Raw genomic sequence first — 7,376 nt, forward strand, 5'->3', positions numbered from 1 at the left:
AGAAGTTGATTTGGTTATCTCAAACAGAGTATATTGACAAGGTTTTGCAACGTTTCAATATGGAGAAGGGAAAGGCACTGAGTGTTCCATTGCCACCATATGTGAAACTTAGCAAACAAGATTGTCCTGTGTCTGAGGAAGAACAGGCTGAAATGGATAAGATTCCATATGCATCTGCAGTGGGTAGTTTGATGTATGCAATGATTGCTACTCGCCCAGACATTGCATTTGCAGTGGGAGTAGTAAGTCGATACATGTCAAACCCAGGCAAGAAACATTGGGAGGCAGTGAAAGGAATATTGAGATACCTGAAAGCTACAAAGAGTATGCGTATATGCTATGGGAGTCAGGAGCTAAGTGTAAAGGGTTTTACAGACTCAGATTATGCAGGTGACTTAGACAACCGAAGGTCTACGTCAGGGTATGTCTTTACATTGGCTGGTGGAGCAGTATCATGGCGTTCTAGATTACAAGATTGTGTTACTCAGTCTACTACAGAGGCTGAATATGTTGCAGCATCAGAGGCATGCAAAGAATCAATTTGGCTTAATCGACTAGTAACAGATTTGGGAATCAAAGAAGAGATGCCTGTGTTATATTGTGATAGTCAAAGTGCTATACAATTGGCTCGCAATCCAATTTATCACTCAAAGACAAAGCATGTGGATGTGAAGTATCATTTCATCAGGGAAATGCTCGAGGATAAGCAACTTCAGCTTGTCAAAGTTCACACCACAGAAAATCGTGTTGATCTACTTACAAAAGGACTTTCCTCAGAGAGCTTTGCGCATTTTCGCAAGCAGATAGGTGTAGGGTAGTACATCACTTCTCTACATCTCTTGTATATTAGCTTGTATAGTAGCTTCTCTCACACTTAAAGTACCACATTGGACTTTAAGTGGGAGGTTGTTGGGGTATAAAGCCCCCAATGTGATCGCTTAGGTAAGTGGGAGGGCCGCCAGGTATGTACACATATTCTTTTGTAAAAACCTAATAAGAACTCACTATGCTCTACACATTACAGTAGAGCGAGTTCACCATATCATCGTGCTCTTCTTCTCGCACTCTCTCTCTCTCGCGTCGCACTTCCGCTCGTACTCCTTCACACACATGATGGCCTCAAGACAAAACAAATGCGGCAAAGCTTAACTTTTGACCATACATCGTGCCATTTTTGCGAGTGACCTGTTTTTCCTCTCAGCAACACCATTTTGCTTAGGTGTATAAGGCACTGTACATTGGTGTTTTATCCCATGACTAGCCAGAAATGCATTAAATTCATGAGACATATACTCCCCCCCTTGATCGGAACGGAGGGTGCCCATAGTACATTTCGAGACATTTTCAGCCATAGCAAGAAATTGCTTGAAGCACATGAACACTTCAGACTTAGCTTTCAACGGATATACCCATGCATGCCTGGAGTAGTCATCAATGAAAGTCACGAAGTACAAGTAATTTCCCAAGGACGGAGTTTGCATAGGCCCACAAACATCACTATGCACAAGTTGCAATCTGCATGTAGCACAAACTACAAGTCCAAGTCTAGCAAGTGCAGATACAAACAAAAGATTCTTCTTGATCCCAGGTACATAAAGTGCATCAACAAGTGTGAAAGAACTGCCATTTGTAGCAGTAAGCATAATCTTTCCAACTCTTTGAACCGGATAAGAGGCATTGTTGGCACAAGTGACTGAATTCCCATGAGGGACAGACTTGAGAGAGGTGAACAATTTACGATGTGAGGTAATGTGCTTTGTAGCACCACTGTCGAAATACCACACATGTGAATCTGCAGCAACTAACATGCATGCATCATGGACAATAGGATTGTAAGTGCACTCTGCACTAAAAGCCCATTCTCATCAACATCAGCATCACAGTCTCCTTTCACAGAAGACTCAACAATAGCTACATTTGTAGTGGAACCAGCATTTTCAATGGAACCACCCTCTTTCTTCTTTGCCTCTTTGGCTTTCAACTTAGGACACTGTTTGATCAATTGATCATTAGCTTTACAATAATGGCAACGCATCTTCTTTTTGCCCTTATCACAAAATTTCCAGACAAATTGCTGCCAACAGAAGTATTAGGAACATGTGATTTTCTACTTGCAGAAGAACCATAAGAAGTGGCTGCATTGTTGTTACCACCCTTTCTTTGAGGAGTAATAAAAGCTTGTTCAACTGCACGCTGTCTAGTCTTTTTTTTTTTTGCAAAGTGACTCTTGCACAGTAATGTGCATAATGCATCAAACTTGACAACGTCAGGATTTCCTTGGGTCATTAGTCTCCAAGTATTAGCAAAAGTCTGGTAAGAATCTGTCAAGGCATCAAGAACTGTCTGCACAAGGGATTTGTCTGAAATGACTTCACCTACAGAAATAAGTTGCTCATTGATATCCTTGACACCAGCAAGGAAAGTGTCCATGTCATCTTTCTCATGCATAATCTTCGACTCTAGCTCTTTATGCAGCAATGCAATTTTTGCCTCATTGCGGCTTGCATAAAGACCAACCATAATATCCCAAGCCTATTTTGCAGATTTTGTTGAATGAATGTGAAGAGTAATGGTGCGCTTCACACACAACGCAATCAACGCATGAGCTTGCGCACCCTTTACATCCCAACGAGCTTGTTCTGTCGTAGGCAAAACAACTCTAACAGCAGCAAGACCTGCAATATCCTCAACATCGCCTACATCCTCAAAACCAAGACGTACATTAATGCCCTGCACAATATTACACCACCACATGTATATGGTAACAAGAATCACCCAGCTTCATTGAACCATGTGTAGAAGCATAACTGAAGAACCACTCCTTGTGAGGAGTAACATGAAAATTGGCACTTGAGTCAATAATCTAATTCTACACTTAGAATTTGTCAAGATTTAACAACGCCTCTTGACTCAAATTAGAAGTGAAGATTAGTACATCTGACGATTGTGGCATATTAAGAACAACATCATATGGAGAGTGAACGACATTGAACTCCCCTATCTTCACAATGCTCTTAGGAGGTGCATGACTTATGACAATGGATTTACCCTTCTCTCTTTGCAACAAACAACAATCATTTTTCATGTTCCTTTCTTGTGACAATGATAGCATTTAATGTTTCTCATGTCACGTCCATGGCTCTTGCTACGTGCATTCTTGCGATCTTGAGAACAACCATGAATGTGACCTCTTTTCCTTTGATTGTTCCTTTGGTTACTTCCACTTACTATATACGCATCGCCATGCTCATAGTGTTAAGAAATTGACGTCGAATCTCTTTCATAAGCAAAGAACTAGTAACATCATTGAAAACAATCTTGTCCTTAGGGGTGGAGTTACTAATGGCAGTGCCAAATCTATCCCATGATACATGCAAAGAACATAGCAAGAAAATGGCTTTCATTTCATCATCAAAATTAAGCCCCTTTGATGTCAACTAAGTAAACACGCTGTTATACTCATTCAAGTGTGAATTGGCATTGCTAGATGCATAAGCTTCTTCATAAAAAACACTTCATTTGATGCACTTGTACCATCCCATGCTAAGCATAAAGATTTCCACATTTCTTTAGCATTGGTCTTGTTCATAATCATGAAGAACATAGACTCGCCAAGATGCAACATGATAGTTGCCATGGCATGAGAATCAAGCTCCTCCCACTGATCATCGGTGTACAAGACCTCTTTGAGCTATTTCAATGGCATTGCAAGTCCTTTGTTGATTAGCACATCAAGGATTCTTTGCTTTTGTGATAAAGTGAAATTTTTGCCATCAAATATCTTAATGTAGTAATCTTCTTTCTCAAAAGTTCCAACCATAATGACAAGAGCTAACTGCAAGAGAGTAATGCTCAGAATTCATGGCAAATTTTTTGTGAAATTTCAACAGAGTCTCTTCTATTCAGAGATGAAAATCTCAGCTAGAAACTCAACAAAATCACCAGCATGTCAATGGCAAAAGAGTGATTTATGCAACTACAGGATTAGCGGGAAAATTTTGGTAGAGTCTCCTCTGTACAGAGATCAAAATCTCAAGTGAAACTCAAAAAATCAACGCATAAAATGTATAGTATTGACATGGCACAAACTAGCATATACTACTCAAAGAAATTGTTAAAAGAGTGCCAAGTTGGCATCAACAACACATACACATGTCCTATGGAGAGGCCACAAATGGGGATCTCCAGCAACCTAATCCACCTCACACTAGATAACCCGGCCTACAAAGGCTCGGCTTTTAAAAAACCCTCACACAATGACCCTCACAAAAGGTTATGCAAACATGACTAGCCATAGTCCTAAAAAGGGGTCTTCTAGACCAAGTCTTAGAAACCGCCGGGATTGCCAAAACAAGCCAAAATTGTCTCCACAACGATGTACAATAATAGTATTTGCAATACATTGTACATCCAAAAAACATAAAATTTTGTATCTAAGAGCTTTCTTCAAAGAAGATATCTGTAGGATCGGTGCCAACGATGCGGGAGCGGGAAGAATGCATGAGAGAGTGGGGAAGGGAAGAGATGCACGTAAGATATGAGTGGAGCTTCACTCTATCGGAATCGAGTGAGTGAGCCCCTTATTCATATGTATATAAAGAATAAGGTATGAGTACACATGTGGGCAGTCAAATATGGTGAGTTGTCAAACTCCGGGAGGTCCTTTACCCCAACAATCTCCCACTAAAGGCGAATGTGCCGATAAGTGGATCCTACTAGCTAAACTACTAGTATGTACAAAAAGATATAGGTGAGAGACTCTCTCAACCTACACCCACTAGCTCACTATGTAGATGTACATGTAGCTGTATCCGTTCTAGCACCAAGGAAGTGTGCACAACACTACTAGATCCTGCACGCAAGTCCTACAAGTATTTGCTCATAACCTACAATGCTCCACAATGCATCATGCTAGTGTCAGTCATCAATGACTAACAATGCCAGCTACAAATGCTCCCACTGTAGCTGCTATCTTGGGTCTCAACCTTAAAAGGTCATACATGAGTGTCTCGAATGCTGGAAAAATCCGAGCAACCTTGGCTAACCTATCCCTATCAATGGTTTTTTCACTATGTGCAACCCTGTACCATCAGGACTAGAGAGAGATGGATGTGATGAATCAGGGGTGCTCAACACTGTGACCGTCCTTGCATCCATTGTACCATGCTCTACCTGTCCTAGAATAATGATGTCATTATCTAGCATAAGCATATAAAATAACTCCATGTCATCAATAGCGAGCAGACCCTCTCTACCTCTGTCCGCACAAACTCTGACAACACTTGTTGTTTCTCACTAGAGAAATCCCGCTCTAACTGTATACCCACAGACACGTCGTGCATAGCACTGAGCTCATTTGCAAAAGACACATGTCTCATCTCGTGTTGAGTACATGTGTGCAAAGTCACTGAGACTGCATCATCTCGTACATGTGACTCACTGTTTTTCTCCTTACATAAAAAGCATCGAAATCTATCACCACCATCGGTGACTGCTCTAGCCGTGCACTCAAAGAGCTATCCTACTCTACATGTCTACCCTCAAACCCTGCATGCACAACGAGCGAAGTGTCATACTACTCATTCGCAAAGTGTTTCGCCTAGACTATGAACGTCTGCATGGCAACAGACTCATAAAGACTATGGCATCTCTAACACGAAGAACATAGAGAAGAGACGAATGAGCACCACGATGGCCTTGCACTATCACAAGAAAACCTCTCCTTATCAAGTAAGACTTAAGAATCAATTGAACATGACACCCATTATCTCTGAGCTGTGAGGAGATGGAGATCAAACTCCTAAAAGCATCAGGAACATACTATACATCATGGAGCACAAGCATACTCTCATTCGCAAAGTGCAAATGAATGCCACCCATACCATGAACACCATCATGTCTTAGAGCATTAAACGTGCTAAACCACTCCATGCAAGGAGTAGCAATGCATAAATCACTGTTGTCCAACTACCAATTGTGAGACAAAGGGCGTGTCTACCACATTTGTACTTTCAACAACAACCAATTGAATCCTCCATTGTCTCTAACCCTTGAAACAACTTTTCCTCATGTGCCGTGATCTGCCACAATGCTAGCAAACCACGTGTCTATGCCTTTGAGGTTTGCTTGATACACCAACTGTATCCAATGATGAACAATATTCCAAGACTGAGTGAAAAACGAGTCTATAGATCAGCCCACACAAAGTGCAAATGCACTATCCACAAGAGCATAACCGCTCAACACAATGCAAAAGAAAACCAAGCTAATCAAGTAGCTTCCACCAAAACTATGGCAAATATCACATAAGTGCATAACCCTCTGCCAAAACCAAGAACCAATCATACATAAATCGTGACCATACGCAATGAGAGTGCAAGAGAAATGACCATCTATATAGGCATAAGCCAAAACTTGGCTTAAATAGCTTTGTAGCACTTGTCACAAAACGCAAGCTTGGCAAAAAACCAACAGAATTGCCTCTATTACTAGAGCAAAATGTCACCAAAAAATGATGAAGTAAGCAATGCCAAAATAATGTGTCACAATTCCAAATACAATGGCAAACAATTCAGGAATCCCTCAATAAGAACCAATGACCATAAACCTCCCACAATGTCAATACATGAGTTGTACTTGCTGCACAAGACATTGCAAATATGTGAGCTAAACACCAAGCTCACTCAGTGCGGTATCAACGCATACATGCACTAATCTCCCACTTTTAGAGAATACCACATAAAAGCCCTGAGTGCAACTTGCATTCATGACCTAGATCTCATCAAATCTTGTGCATAAAATTGTTGAGAAAATTTTGCCAGAGTTTTGACAATAAAATGGCTTTCAAACCTGAATAACCAACAAGTTGCCAAGCTTAAACACGAGAAATAAATGTGCATCATATCCACACTCAATATGCATCAAATCTCTGTGAAACGTGTCATGTCTCCAGCCTTAGATCAAAGATGATCTCCACCTGAGAGCAAAGATGCCACCAATACCACTCTCACACCCGAGAGCAAACCATGTGCAGAATCTTTGATGCGTAGCAAACAAGATCTGTCAATAAAAATGGTTTGAAGAGAACTCTTGCTGATACAAGAATCAATCAAGACAAGAGCTTGCCACTTGCTCACAAACACCTATGAAATGCTCAACTCTTAGCAAACCACCTTGTGAAAGATCCATAGATGCTTATGCTACTGGCAACCCATGCATGCAAAGCACCTACAGAATAACCCATAGACATGCACTCAAAAATCGCTCCTCTTTTCGCGGCTCAAAAAATCCTTGCTACTTTGTGTGTGTGTGTGTGTGTGTCACATTCACACTCTTCTTCCCTTGCTCCTTGATGTAGCATTCTGCCTCGACTGTGT

This window comes from Adiantum capillus-veneris, chromosome 11, assembly GCF_014529385.1.
Source record: "Adiantum capillus-veneris isolate H3 chromosome 11, ASM1452938v2, whole genome shotgun sequence".
Lineage (NCBI taxonomy): Eukaryota > Viridiplantae > Streptophyta > Polypodiopsida > Polypodiales > Pteridaceae > Adiantum > Adiantum capillus-veneris.